General features: G+C 34.1%; 1 protein-coding gene across 1 annotated transcript in view; it reads left to right on the top strand.

Annotated features, from left to right (window-relative positions):
* Positions 1-2,181: 2,181 nt before the first annotated feature.
* LOC109536006 (protein prickle) overlaps positions 2,182-15,604 on the top strand; it is a 244,034-nt gene continuing 230,611 nt past the window's right edge. Inside the window, exon 1 of the mRNA XM_048667669.1 lies at positions 2,182-2,903. The gene's annotated coding sequence lies outside the window, so the exon portion shown is untranslated. The remainder of the gene's footprint in view (positions 2,904-15,604) is intronic.

Consider the following 15,604-nt stretch of genomic DNA (forward strand, 5'->3'; position numbering starts at 1 on the left):
TTAAAATTCCGATTTTTCCGTTGGTTGATTGAGGTGAATGTTTCATTGATCGATATTTTGAAAAGGGCAACGTCGATTATTAGCTCCAGCCCTGATATGAACGTTTAATGATTCTTGTAAAGTTCTTAGCATTCTTGATCGTACAAGCCCGCAATTTTTAATCATTTTTGATTGAATGATAAAATCGGGAAGCTGTAAATTTTTATTTATTTTCCCTTACTACGAAAACAATTTATTACATGCCTTGGCATTTTTATCATTATATTAAGCGAATAAAAAACTGCGTTTGCTTAAGAGAAAAACAAAAATTAAGGCATATTTGAAAACTCTAAGTTGGTTTACAAAGTTAGATATTATTGTTATTATATATCTCCAGATCACATACTTTAGGCGAATTCGTTCGCTAATACAGAAAACATTAATATTTCAAGGAAAATGTATTTTTTAAACACGTCTAATTAAATTCAGATATAAATAAATTAATAAGTCATTCGATCCCCTTTGGTAGGCATATTTCGAAAGCCTTTTAATCCACTAAACGCAGCCTGGAAACATATTTGGTAAATATACTAATCAAGGCATATGTACCATCAAACAACATTAATCAAACTAACCGGCGACATTCAGCACCAAAAATGGGGATGTTTCGGAAGCCTAAAAGGGCGGTTTTACTCTTTTTTAAATCGCCCCTCAATCGACAAAATCGAAAAACGGCTTAATGCGCTAATGACAAAACCGTGTTTTTAAAATGGCCCAAATTGCTTTTATCAAGGTTTCTTTTAAATCTTTGCCGAGTGGAATATTTGGACTACCAACTATCGATACGGTGTCATATCGAAATTACCTAGAATAGAATATAATTTGAGCTGAAGGCTCGATTCATTGGTGTGGGATCGAGCKATTGACATTTCTGTTAAATCAACAAAAAAAGTACATTTTGCAGAGTCTTTGTTCAAAATGCATATTAAGAGCTGGTTTCTCAATAATTCGTTTTTTCATTAAACAAWGCATTTTTTTGGCATTCACTAACACTTAAATCTGGTGAACTTGCSGGCTTAAAATTCAGTGCAATGCAACTTAACTTGGGGAAAGTGGTATCTTTTGTTTAAATTGTCAATAAAATTATTTGTATTGTCTTGTGAAATGATGTTAATATTCTGGAATATGCCACTGTATGCTAAAATATTGCTGGTTTTTGAAGTAGGRCAAWTAAYATTATCCARTATCTCTCGAATCAGAGTTTCACTTAAAACATCTTGCTCTAATCGTGGATCTCCAGCTTGAAATAACTGGATGKTTGAAAAAAATAACTTTATAATTTGTAGAGATCGCGTCGGCTTCTTTGGACCATCCGTTTGAAGAAATCCGTTCCCAAAGGTTCTTTTATGATCTCATTTCAACCTAATAAACCCCAAAATCGCCAAGTGTCACTTAGCTGCTGAAGGAATTAAGATAAGAATGCTCCTTAATTGAGTCGGCATGCCAAACGTAGATTAGTTAGCTACGGGAACCTAAAAGTAAAATAAAAGAACTGCAACAGAAAACATTTGGTGAGCACTTTGATGGAAAAATCGTGGGAAGATTAGATTTGCAACGGTTTTGGACCCAGCACTTACATTCATTTGGTTGATTTGTTGCTATTTTTTTAACTCTTAATGAATCGCGAATTGTTCAATGGGTTTAGTTTCTTCTGAGTCCTCTAATGTTTCGTTTAATGTTTTACTGTCCATTTGCATGCTTAAGATGTTTTGGGCTATATTTTAAGCGTCTTCGTATTGTTAATCAACTTGGACCTCTAACTATTCTAACAGGGAGAAAATAATATGAATTGGCATTTTCATATAATTTAAAAGATTATATTTTTCTATTTTATCTGATAGGAAACTACACTATTAATCAGACTACGTCGCCAGACCATACCACCAGAGCGCTAATAGAATATTTTAGTATTTTCAATAAATTCACTGTATACCTTTTTATCTTTTTTCGTCTAACACGATTTTAGAACTATTTCCGAAGCCGAAACGAAACTTAATAAAACTTAAGAGCCGAATTGGCAATGGGCATCTAGACAAAAAATGTTTCTTTTTATTAATTTTCCTGTTCAAAGTCTTGTTCGACTGGCATATTTTCAGGAAGCGAACAGTATTCCTGCCGCTCCTGAAGCGCACTGACTTCACAATTTCCCATTGGCTTTTCCCGAAAAGCTCCTGAAAATTTCACGTGGTGCGCGTTGCTAAACTCGCAATAACTCGAGCTTTTCATCCAAAAACTTCTTCGGCAACCGGATTCAGTGTTGGTTGCGATGTTGATGGCGTGCGATCGACGCCACGACTTCAGCAAAGCTTACGAGAATGCTTTTGCGCTTTTATAAAACTCGCGACTTTGGTTTGATGTAAAGTTTTTCAGAACAGGTGATTTTTTTGCGAAATGATGCCTGCCGTTTTGTGTTTAGTTTCGGTAGTTTGATCAGATTTTTTCAAATTGCAACAAGCTGCATGGTATGCGGACTGAGTTAAAGGCAGGAATAAAGAAAAAAAGCTCGTGCTTATTCTACCGTGTATTATTCGCTCGAACAGAACCAGAAACCCTTTGACAGGTGTCTCTTTGTCAACAGGATGAAAAACATTTCTTGCAAGTGTTGATTTTTAAATATTGCCGTTTTACGGGTTATTCTGTGAGCGATTCGACGGTGAAATACCACAGTCAGTGTTTTTAAGTACTCACAGTTTTATAACATAGTTTTAGTTTAGAGTGCTTTGTTTTAGTGTTTGTGATTTATTTTATTGTGTTTATTTTTGCTTTGCTTTGGATTATCTTTGGTTGGATTTTAATCGTCGGCATTAGATGATCGTCCTGAGATCTAATTGACGATTCTCCGAAATGCTGCTGGGACTTTAAAGGTATGCTATGCTCATTCAGGTGCTATTGTTATTTTTAAACAATATTCTTTGTCGGAGAAAAATTCTCCAACTTTTGACTTGAGAAGTTTTTATGCAACTTATGAGTTAAAAAGATAATTTTTTGAGATAAAAGCGTAGTAGTTAAGGTAAGAAAAAAATCGTTCACGGGCGTATTCCAGACGTCACGTTTCGTATCAGACACAATACCGTGTTTCTTCATTCTATCCTCTCACTACATTTTGAACCACTTATAAAACTGAGGAGTTTTGCCAAAAGCAGCACCTGTTTGGGATTTTACACTTACGGGCTTGTTTGATCCGGTTTTGAAGTTTATCAAATTTCCTCAATTTGACAAGATTTTTAATTAGGCTGCGAAAACCAGAAAAAATCGATTAAAATGCTAAAACCGACGTTAAACCCCACATTTATGAAGCAACCTTTTTTACACAAGAAACTTACTTCAAGCGAAAGATCGACATTTGAAAATTGAGTTTTCGGAAACTCTAAACAGATATAGTTTTTCTCCTATATTTATTCTTTATTATGTCCGACGTTTTGTGTATCTAATGTAATTTGATACAGTTTGTTTGCATGTTGAACATTTTAAAGCATTTCAAACTGATAAATGTTCCTGCGAATAACAAAAGACGGTATATGTTATGTTAAGAGTTTTAAGAAATGGTGGGTTGAAGAATTTAGTGTTTCTTTCTCGGGACGACCTCAATCTTTGCCATTTGGAATTTTAACTTTTATTTGCTTTTTCGTAATTTTCTTTATTTGCAGTTGCGTTTCCAGTTTTTGATTGCTGTCGAGCTTAAATGGTATAATGAATAATTATCTTTTATACTTTATTAGTTATAATTGTTTGAAGAAAGCGTGAGCTCGCTGCAATTATTAAAGCCACTATGCCATTCCGTGTCTTTATTTATACAGTTTTATTAGTAAATTCTTATTTTTTACTCATTTATTGAAATATTCCATTCATATTCCTTAGTAATAACACTATTTTTAATGGTCAAAAGTTCAAGTTTGCCAGGCGCCTAGAAACAATTTTTAACAACTTAAACAAGCCCCAGTGTGTTAAAAATTAGTTTTCATTCGCATCTTAATTATTTGAAAATATTTTTAAAGGTTGTTCAGTAAAATTGTTTTAAAGAAGTTATATAAGATTAAATGTGTTAAAATGTCACTTGACTTAGTTCATAAATTATATTTGAAAACCTTCAAAAATTTGGTTCAAACTTTCTGATAATGCAAATTTGTAATTCCATATTATTCTTTGAATTAAATTTTTCAAGTGTGTGTTTTTTGCATTTTCTATAAATACAGTTGCTTAGGAGCAGCCCAAACTTGATTTGCTGCTCCAGTTTGATGCATTTATCCTAATAATAATTTTTTTGGCTTTGTAGCCATGAAAATCTTCTCCTGAGTTTTGAGCGCGATATTACCTGAAGTTTGATGATTTAATTTGTTTAAAATACGCTTTCTAGTGCAAAAACTCCCAGGCGTACCGATGGTACCGCAAAGGGTATAATTTGGTGGATCTCTCGAGTTTGCCGACAATTTACATAACCAATGCCGAGATAATTATGGGAACGGTAAGGCTGGTGCATTACAGAGACTGGTTTTTGAGGGCGATTTTGAATTGTTCTTTTCGAAATTGCGACCGTGTTTATCGACGAATTAGGAACCTTGATTGAGACGATGATGAGGGTTCTACTGCATCAATTTAATTGCAGAAAACTTCAGTTTTTCAACGTGAATTGGAGCGGTTTCATTGTTTTGTCGGCGCCTTATTGCAGAGAATTGAATATTACCCGTTTTTTTATTTTTTTCTAATAATGTTTTAGTTTGTTTTGGGCCGAACTTAAATCACTTAGCAAACATTTTCTGTTGTTGGTCGACCAAATGTTCTGCTTGGCGTTGATGAGAGCTCAACTTTTCTGCGCGCATCACTGATTTTTTACACAAGAAAAGTGTCCAATTCCATTAGTGATCTTTGCGATCTTTCCATTGCAAAACGGCTGGTCAAAGAAGTTTATCTAATTTACTTTTTGGCTGCAGTTTTCTAAAAAAAATCCTAATGTAAATGGATGAATGAGGAGTGAATTCCTCTATGGGCGCAATTGAGAATTATCGTTTCAATTCAGTGTTTCGTTTGTGGCGCAAGGTAAAAGTAGAAGTCTGCAAAAAAATTCAGCGGAATAAAAGATATTTTTCAATTTAATTTCGGTTCAACTGCAAGTTTGCAGGTCAAGATTTGCTTGCCATGCAAACAATAATCGTGGTGGATTTTTAAGTAATCGAATAAACAGCGGCCCGCGCTTTGCTATATAGATATTCTATTTGAAGTTCGAAAAAATCAGATAGATTTGCACAAAGTAAGGTTGTTAGCATCCTGATCAACATTCCACTCAAGATTCCACCTGACATCCTCAGGCAAAGTCACAATCCATTATTTATTAGTAAAACCAGTCTTTTGTAGCGAACTGTTTTAACCTAGTAGTAAATACAGCTGATAAACCTTCATAATTCAAACGCACATTGTTCGATTCCGGCTTGGGAAATTTAATTTCGTTAACGGCAATAAATTAATTCATTAGTTATTAAAATTGACGTTGATGACCGCAGACATTTACATATAACTCCTAATGAGAAAACCGTTCAAAAGTGAACTGGAGAGGCTTTTTTTCTGTGAAATTTGCATTAGAAACGGTGTGTGGCCATATAAGGCCACCGAAAAGAGCACTAAGCAGCTTATCATAATATTTTTGTAGTTGGAAAAAGAATCGACTTTTAACCAATAGTAATAAATTGACTAGATATTTGGAGTTATTGGGCAAATGTGGGAAACTCAAATGTAGATAATGGGAGTAGTGTTGAGGTCTGAATCTACTTAAAACTACTACAGGTAGCATCTGGTTTTTAAACAGTTAGATGTGTTTTAACAAACATGATGACTTTTAACTGTGTTCTAAAATCTTAAAAATCGGGTTGTGTTGTGTCCGAAAAGTACGGCACAATTTTTTTGTCAAACTGTAATCATCAAACGGTGTTTCAATATGAAAGTTGTGCCAAATAATTTGCAATACTTTTTACAAGACCATATTTATTAATAATAAAATGTTCTCAGCGTTCGGAATCGGGCGAGTATTTTCGTCAAGCTTGGGTAATCAAAATATGTTTTTCTTCAAATCTTTTACGTTTTCCTGAACTGAGCTTTCCAAAAAAATTGTAAGCTTTAAATCGAGAGGACAGTGAATTAATTTCTGAATTTTAAACGTTTCATTTAAATAATATTCTTTTCGAGCTGATGGAGTTGTGGTAAAATTTCAGCATTTTGTTGTTCCTCAACAGTCTAACTTGAAGCTTCAAATTATTTGAAAAAGTTGTCATAAATACTAAAAAAAATGCGTTTCCGATTTCATTCAGAAGGAAAAAGATATATCTTTCTACTGATCTTTGGAAATATTCCATGTAAGTGGTAATCAGACAAGAAGCATATTTCTTAAATTGTTGGGACCTCCTACCGAAATACCATGGATTTAATGAATGGCTGAATTACATTGGTACGCAAGAGACCCGGATTTATACCCACTTGATTTTTTTAAAAGATTCTTGAAAGATTTTTGCAGGCTTTCTGCTATAGAAACCACCCAAAAAATGGTCATTTTTGACTCTGTTAATGATTTTGAAGATCACTAAAGCTTCTAATCTAATCAGTGTCCCAATAGATAAATTTAATGATGTTGATGTTGATGGTGATGCTGTGGATGCCCACTTCTATTCGGTTTAATGGTTAAAGGTTGAGCCTAGGCAAAGATGCAATATGAAAGATAGTCATCTCGAATTAAACAGAACAAGCGGACATATACAGGTTGTAGCGCTGTGTACGACCGGATAAAGAAAAATGACAGGTGATATATTTAGTTGATTTAATAATGCGGCCGATACAGAACGTATTCATTTTGGCTGTCAGTGGCGTTTTGTTTGAATGCCCCCATTGTTGTTTTTTTCTAAATAGGAGCATTTAAATAAATAGATCTTGTTCAGTTCACCAGTTACATCATCTAGTCTTATGAGGAAATATTGCTTTTATTTTAAATATTCTCAATGAAATAAAGCCATAAAGGATAACGCGGGTGGGTAATAATTGTAATAAACATTTGAATGGAAGCCTCGGAAAGAAACAAGACTAAATTAATCTAAACATTAATACATACGTACGATTGGATGAGGTCAAATATACATATTATCTATACTTACTTGCAGTTCTCAAGCTGAAGTATCCATTATTTATGTGAAAAGATATACGTGCCTGTACGTGCTCATTACATTAATAGTTCTTAAAGAAAATGGCAAATTCTGTTCTACTCTTCTTAGAAACGCTCTTGGGACTCTTTGTAAAATTAATAATGATTGAAGAAAATGTTGAGAACAGTTTGCCTTATATAGATATGGATGGGGGATATATTTTCTTCGATATTTGAAACTCGATGTTATTTTACCTTTTGATTACGTGACTCTTTCTATAATTGTATTCTTTTATATTAATCGACTTTCCTCTACAGCTAAACGATCATGAGAAATAACAAACAGATGTTTGAAAGGTTTAGTCATAAAAGCAAAGTCCTGATGAGAAAAATTGTTTTTTGTCAAAACAACTTAAACATTATTTGTAGAGTTGTCAATTGAGTGTTAATTTGTACCTATTAAAGATTTAATAACTTCAGTAAATTGGTAGCAAATTCTGCCAAATATTATTTGCTTTCTTCCTCAACAAAATATTTTCTTTGAAATTAGTATGATGAATTAGTCTCCGTATTTTGTGCCGTTTTTACCTTGTTTGTGACTTATTGACAAATTATTTAAGAATACTTCTCGGTTGTGTATTTACAAAAAACAAATTGAAAACACGTCAAATATTAGCTTATAAATATGTTCAGAACTCCAACAACCGGAAAATACCGGTAATACTTTTTGGCCTAATTAATTGAGAATTCTACTTATAATATTTCGGAATCTAATTAATGAAAAAAGGTGAAGGCGTTGTCTAGTTGGGCGGAACACTTTTTTGTCATATACATGCGTACTGAGATCTAGTTGAGGTTTTATAGATAGATATGGAGTTTCTGGCTGTTTTATCAAACACGTCATGAACCGCTTTTATTCTGACCAAGACAGTCCATGTTCTGCACAGTTTAATAATCTTATTTTAAAGGTTTGTTACATTTGAGAAATGCTGAATGAGCTATTTCTGAAAAGTTTGGGAAGGGAACTTAATGAAGTCGCTGCTTCAATCAAATATAAAGACGCAATGGTTAAGTAAAAACAGGTAGGTTTGCAAATCCACATAAAAATTAAGCCAGATTCCAGACAAACAGATATTCCAAGGTGATATTAGAGGTATTGATTAACCTGTCAATTAAGCTGAATCGATCCGTTTGAAAAAAGCAGAAATACTCCAATATCAGAATGTCATGAGACGCAGCAAATTATTCAATATAATGTAAATTTACCTAAAGATTCGACTCGCCTGTACTAATTTTTAATTTACGTTTTAAACGTTAAACTATTTTAAGACTTTACGACTGCTTTTTTGCATTCAACTCATTGCTAACTTCTGCTGCTCCTGGCTTGAAGGCCAATTTCTGTTTGAATTTTCTCCAGCTTTTCCACTAATTTGAATATTCACAGCCGGTGACCGTAAATGACCTCAAAATAGCCATAAAATATCGCGGTAAATATGAGTGCGTTGCACGAAAAGTACTCGTAAAACCACCAGAGTACTTTACTGGTTTTTCGAAATAGTTGACCAGTTTTTTTATGGAGCTCGTCGGTCTTGTCCGTTTCCATCTCCGTCTTGCGTAAATCGGCTTATGTTTCTTCATGACAAGGTAATGGGTTTAAACCAGAATTAACTTAAGCCACTCAAATTATCTGTACTTCGTTTTTGCTAATTCGTTAGAGCATACATTTTTACTACGTTCTCGGTCTCGTCCTCGATTTTTTTCCTGTCTGCTGAAGATAGTAAGCCTGACAATTTCAATTATTTTTACCTTGCTCATTAATTAAGCAAGGAAGAAAAATATAATACAAATTGTTGCTTTAAAAATAAGTTAATCAAAAAACTAAAAGTAAGTCAGATAAAACACACACAACTACCAAAATCCAATACTCATTCAGTCACTTTTTGAACCATTAATTTCATTGATTCAACACGTTCAATTTCAGTTTTCATCGATCTTTCCAATAAGCAAAAATCACATTGAAGCAAAACGACTCTTTTATGCATTTTTTAAGCGTTTTAATTGTATTATTTTGCTAATAGTAGATTATTGTCAGTTTTTCTACAACTCTTGAGACAATCATGCAAGGAGAATACGTTTTTACAAGATTTTCAATTCAAACTTTCCGCTTCGGTTCTAAACTTTTGGATAAATTCGTACGGTTTTTTCTTCTGAAACTAAGACTTTTTGAGAGGAAATTAATTTAGAAGCGCACGTTGATGAACGTGAACAATTCCAGAAAAGATTTTCTAGATTTGCAGTTAATGAAACAAATATATTATACAAATTATTTGAATTTTTCCGAAAATAATTTCATTTGTTTGAAAACCACCAAGAAAAAATTCAATAAGAAGAAACTTTTTGCAAATTTATTGATAAAGTGTTGATAATGCTATCGCTGATTTATCATCGCATTCAGTACTGGGCTGAAAGTTCTTTTTAATTAAAATACGGTGCGTTAATAAAGCAAATCGATTTTCTTCAATAAAATACGGTTTAAATTCATACAAAAAACGGTGTTGGCAACGATCAGCAATAATCTGCAGGTGCAAGATAAGAGCTGCTGCCTCTTAAAGCGGAATCGGATTTTTAATTAAAGTGGATGGTAAACATGTTTTGGGCTCGTTGGTTGCTCTAACTACGACGAATCTAAGAATTAATTATAAAACTAAGTGTATTCAGATGGCGCTTGAGTTGACCATGCACTCATAGAGCAGTAAGTGCGAATAGCAAAAGGAACATAATCATTTTTAATTATTTTTTCATAACAATTTTTTTTTAAAAGTCACTTTTTTATGAGATATAGACTCAACTACAAATCACTTTCACCTAAAAATAGATATGTTTTTGCGTTGTTCAACTGAGTTTTTGAAAATGGCAATTTTTTCAAATTAATGTAAGAGTTAAAGGTTTTTGTTTAAATGTCTAAAAATGTTGACTACTGATTATTTTGAAAAGACCCAGGGACGAAGGACACAAATGATAAATGGCAGCTGAAAGAAATTATAGCAAGTCAAACGCTGACAAAGAGAAAGAAGAGTTGAAATTGTAGCAGGAAGTCGATGAATCTTAGGAAGCAGCAACAGGAAGAAGCACGTGAAGTCCACGGGAAAGGTTGATAAACTTAGCATCAGTGAGAACTAGGCTTGGAATGAACAGACAACAGAAAACAAATATATTTTCCTAGCCCCTTATTTTATGTCTGAAGTAATATACACATTGATTTCTTATATTCAACGACATTTATTGAGGCATTTACCACATTGCAACTGCGAGGACTTCCTAGTTTGATGACAGTGGTTTGCATACATTGATAATAACGCTTTTACAATATTTTATGCAAATCCTCGTTAAATTGCACCATAAAATATAAATTTATAAATCCTCCTTTAATGGCTCCATATAATCTAGTCATATACCTGTTCATTAATTCCTTTGACCAATATAAGCCAATAAAATAGTCTCGTATTGCTTCCCAAAATGGCGGTAGTCCGATTAATTGGCCTTTTAATGGGACTATTCCAGGAATTATTCGGGATTGGGCCTGTCGGGTTTTAGTTTCAGTTTCGATTATACCTTTGTACTTTATCGTCGATTGGAACATTGTTTTATTCTGGTTCCCTATGGCTTTGAATATTAAGTAGATATTAATTATTCGCTTTATAGTGAAAGTAAATCTAGTTTAGAGCTAGAATGATCGGCTGGACAAAGGAGTTTGGATGCATATTGGGATCAGAAATTTTCCAGAGGGTTTAATGTGACTTCAAATCAATTTTGCAGGTTGACGAAGCTGAATAATGAAAATGTCGTAATACAACAAGAAGGTCCAGGAAGTGACAACAAAATGCATGCCCATCTTCATCTAAAGGGACCCACTGATGTAACTTGATTAACATATTAGATTATTACTTAGCGCAAGGCAAAAAAATGTAAAAACCTTATAGTAAGTCGGTTCCATTTCTCCAAATATTCTCTTTTTATCTGCTGATTTCATTGAATATTTCCCGTCTATTGCTGGCAAATCCAATTTAATAAAGTTCCCAACTATGCTTAGTTAAGTTTCTAAACATTTCTCGTTTGAGTGACCATAAAAAATCATCTCATTTATCTACCCGAGGAAAAAGGTGTCGAATTTCATTTAAACTCTTCAGCTAGAACTGAGATGTTATCAACCAGATCAGGCAAGCATAATCTGGATTATTTCCATCAGATTTCTTAGGCGAAGTGAAATAAGTAATGGGCGCCATCTGCAATACACGGGAACCAAGCTGGGCAACACGACAGTTACACCGAGTGTTTCAATTTGTCGCGGCAATTAGAAAAAAGTTAGCCTATACAAGCGATACGACATCCTACAGCTTTAGAAATGAAATGTTACGACCGATATTGTGTTGTCCGGCGTATTTTCTATTAAATGGTTGGATACGTTTTATGATCGCCATTTGAATAGTTTCTCCATAAATATTCACTGAATTTGAATATGCACATATTTGCATTCGGTAAATGTGAGCAAGGAACAGGAAGGTACCGTTTAAGGTTTTATTGTTGTCGGCTATTCCTAATTGGGAGCAAACCAGTATTTACTAACCACATCTCAATCTGATGATGATTCATGTGCGATAATTACATGTAAATTTGACGCATTTACAGGGCTCAAATGTCCCAAATCAAATGTATGTCCTCGTATGTAAAAACGACATTTTCAGGAAACATCGTTCATAAATAGATATGCATTATAGGCTAGACCCTTGAATAACTCGGTATAATAAACTTGATAATTCTTCCTATAACTAAGTGGAATACAGGGTGTTTCGGGAGGAACGAACAGTATTTTGGGAATGCGTTCAGGAGGTGAAAATAATGTAAATTAACCTTTTTTTTAACTTTTTCAATTTTCCGTTAACCGTTTCTGAAATCAAGTGGTAACTGAGGATGCTGACATGGCATTGGTGAACATCGACGGAGTTTTCCTAATCAAAGAGTTCCTAGTCGAAAAGTTTTCCAAAAAGTCTTTGCAAGTGTCCGTTAAACTGGATTTTTTCCAAGCGTAAGGATTCATCCTAAACGAGAGACGGGTTTAATTGCGGAGAGTGAAGAGAATGTTCTCGATATGGCCGAAGAGAATCCCGGTGTTAATACGAGGCGGATTAAAGGTGCGCTTCAAATACAATAACTTCTGGCCGTTTGGACGGTAGTTAGGAAAAACAGTTCAAAGTCTTTTCACATTCAACCGGTTCAAAGTATTTAAGAAGATGGAAAAGTCTTGACGGTTTTGGAAGACAATTCAACGAACATGCTGGATGATGTTCTCTATCGTTCGACACCGAATGCACTTTCAGCATGATCAGGCCCCGCCTCATTTTAGTCGCCGGTTGACCTCATGCTTGGCCGCCGAGATCGGCAGATTTAAATCCACTGGATTTGGCCTTTGGAGGTGGATGAAATCATAATACGACAGATTGCAAAGCGTGCTGGTAGGGGTAATTTCGAAAAATTCTGAATTAGTTTAATTTTGTTGTGTATGCCACAATTATTTGGCTGTATTGCTTTTAAAGTGGAAAATAGTCACAAAATACAGAAACGGTTAAGAATCGTTTCAAATCATCTGAGTTTTTTTTTCTTATTTTGACCTCCTGAACGAATTTTCAAAATATTTCCGTGTTCTCCCAAAACACTCTAAGTTATAGTTGAATTCTAAGACCAACCTGCTATAAATTAAGTCGTCTGCCTACAGCATTAATCTTCCTTAATTACGATAATCGTCCATTAGCAGTTCCCAGCCACTAATCTCCGAAAAATACCAATAAACCGTATAAAATGGCCGAAATATCAATTAGAAGCATAAAAATCAACGGGAAGTCGTTAAAATGAGATAAGCCGCACATTCAAAACCAATGTGGAAAAGAGTAGAACGGATTCTTATTGGTTTAAAAGCTTTCAAACGTCTATAAATTCGGGTATTAAAACGCATTCTTTTATTGTTATTATTGTTAATGGTGATATAATAGTGACCATTTTGAATACAATTACAGCAGACATCTGAAGAATTTTTCACTTCGATTGCTGCGCGTTTTGTTACGTGGCTATTGATGGATGAATTGAAACTATCGACGAAAAAAAAATTGTAAATCAAGGCTACGCAATGGTCAGGCATCGATTTAAAAGCCAACTTCACTTACGAAATAAAGCCCACTCGCGGAGAGAAAAAGTAATGACTTGCCGTATTTCAAAAATTATAAAAAACGCTAATTTTATAATGAGATGTTGAGCATGATCGAATAACAAAATAATTATCGTTGATCGTCGCCTGGTTGCCAATATTAACACTTCATCCATTTTCGAAAGAAACACATTGACCTGTATTAATGGGAGATTAATGAACATTTTTCTTCCTAGTTTACATGCAGTTTGAATGGAAATGAACTAGACAAACATTTTAATTTGGCGGCTCTTTAAGTTATTTTTAATTAATTCGTATTATAAGCTAAATGCTAATGAACAGTGATGTTTGGACTTCGATTAAGAATGGGAGAAAAACGTCGATGTAATTCGTTCGATGTTCGATATTTTTTCCATCGAGGTTGGAAATTTGGGACATCGGTAAAACATCGATGTTAGATCCTGAAATGAAAACATCGGACACTTGTCGTTGATACTAGATAGAAAAATTTTCTGCGAACTCTTTGATAGTGCCGATACAGACGAAAAAAAGCCTCTTTTTGCAGTCAGTTGACCGAAAAATGCGGCAACTATAAGTTGAATAAATTTAGATTATTTAATATCATAGGTAGTAGTAGTAAAGTAAAATTATGTAAGTATAAGTTAATCAATTTAAAATTTGTGTGCAATGGCAAATCGATGTTGTCAAACAAACATCGATGTTATGTCGTCGATGTTTCCTTAACATCGATATTACCTTTCGATGTCAACATCGATGGCTACCATCGATATTATAGGATCGATGTCCTATCCTTAACCTGGATTATGTCAAATTAGGCCTAAGCAATTTGAACAAGGATACAAAAGAGAAAGAACTTGCGGAAGTTTTGGAAGAGCGGGATATAAAATTGCTATTTCTATCAGACGATGAAATACTGTGAATATAAGAAGTCCTATCCGATACCCTTTTGTAGGTGCGGAGTGTGAGATAATTTGTTTTTTAATTTAGAGATTCACGTTCTCGAAATTTGACACTCATGTACGTTCAAGTATTAACTTGATGGCAATCATTTTAGAAACTAACTTATTCACACAGAGGGCGAGAATCTATAGTGGCAGCTACCATTACTCGATGGACTATTTGACAATTTTGTTTGGTCCATCATACCATCTAGCTCTTCCTATTAACAATTTCTCTTCAATTTACTTTATGCGTGGTATTCAATCATGCCTTGAACCTGAAATGAAAGCTGAGGAAATCTCTTTATAATTGCCCAGAAATTTCAGGTGGAATTTCCCAGTCTTGATCTATTGCTGATTGTTTTATAACATTACCGAATCCCTCGTCATAAATATTATCTGTTAACATGTTAACAAGCTTGAATGCGATTCGACAACGTGGCAATTCCTCTAATTCTCCGTCTATCTCGATCGTCGAATTCAAGCCGTCACTCTGATAGATCAATCCGATCGATCATATTATAAATTGGATATGTCGAGGAAATCAATTACCGCTCTTAATTAGTTTACCGATGGTTCTTCATATGGTAAAAGAATGCTCTGGCTGACGCCTCAGCTTTAAAAGAACTGGACTCTGTGATTTATTAAGCCACAGTAATTTCCAGGCATATGTGGTAATTTTTAACTCGTTAGATTTTAGTTATGGTTAATTTCGCTTGGGAATTAACGCAGATTTCAGGTAATTTCGTTCGAATTAACGGCAACGTGTTTAATGGGATTTTTTGCGTCTTTGTCCTTGTACAAACGTTGAATTACATTTTTGCTCTTATAATCGAAATTAGTGTTTATAAACTTGGTTGAAAACTGTTTGTTTTTCTGGTATCAACTTTAAAGTGTTGTGGAGAGAAAACGTTATGCTACAAGTTATTTTTGGAATAAAGAGTCAACTTTTGAAAGAACGTTGAAATGGAAATTAATGAAGAAGTTCTCGACAATTGTTCCAATATGTGTTCATTATGTTTCAATTTTGCTTGGAACCTTCAAATAGAGCCCTTTTTAGGACAGTTTAGTGTCGTTGGCCTTAAGAGAAAGTCCCCTTTTAAGACACTCATGGATTGAAAATAATGATAATGCAATATTCTCTTAGCTTCAGGGGCGGATCCAGCTTTAAATTCAGGGGGGGTTATGTAGAAAAAATACAGTCTTCTGTTGTCTATGAAATTAGAAAAAATATCGTCGTTTTGTGCAAGGGTGGCGTAAGATTATTGCAAAATTTCATGTTTTCCGTCCCGT

This window comes from Dendroctonus ponderosae, unplaced genomic scaffold, assembly GCF_020466585.1.
Source record: "Dendroctonus ponderosae isolate FM_Combo_2020 unplaced genomic scaffold, Dpon_F_20191213v2 Dpon_F_20191213_6, whole genome shotgun sequence".
In the NCBI taxonomy this organism is placed as follows: domain Eukaryota; kingdom Metazoa; phylum Arthropoda; class Insecta; order Coleoptera; family Curculionidae; genus Dendroctonus; species Dendroctonus ponderosae.